This window comes from Fulmarus glacialis, unplaced genomic scaffold (assembly GCF_000690835.1).
Source record: "Fulmarus glacialis isolate BGI_N327 unplaced genomic scaffold, ASM69083v1 scaffold10028, whole genome shotgun sequence".
NCBI classification, from domain to species: domain Eukaryota; kingdom Metazoa; phylum Chordata; class Aves; order Procellariiformes; family Procellariidae; genus Fulmarus; species Fulmarus glacialis.
This window is the reverse complement of record NW_009226347.1, coordinates 68,986-69,255: the sequence shown is the minus strand read 5'-3', so window position 1 is coordinate 69,255 and position 270 is coordinate 68,986.

Genomic DNA, 270 nt, shown 5'->3' with positions numbered 1-270 from the left:
GGGGGGTCTGGGGTAGAAAGGTGTTCTTGTGCTGCATGCTTGTAAATGATCTGAAGACTAGTGAAAATCGATGCACCCTTGGCAAATTATGATTTGGGAGCTCATTATCTCTTTGTGAAACTCATTTTCCAGCCTACTGATTAAACTTATAAAAGCACAGTTTTAATATGCCTCCTGCTCTGTTTTTAATTCCCTGGTTGACAGTAAAGAAAATTCTGACCAACTCTCAGGACAATTTATATTCTTCTTTTATCTTGATGGCATATTGAT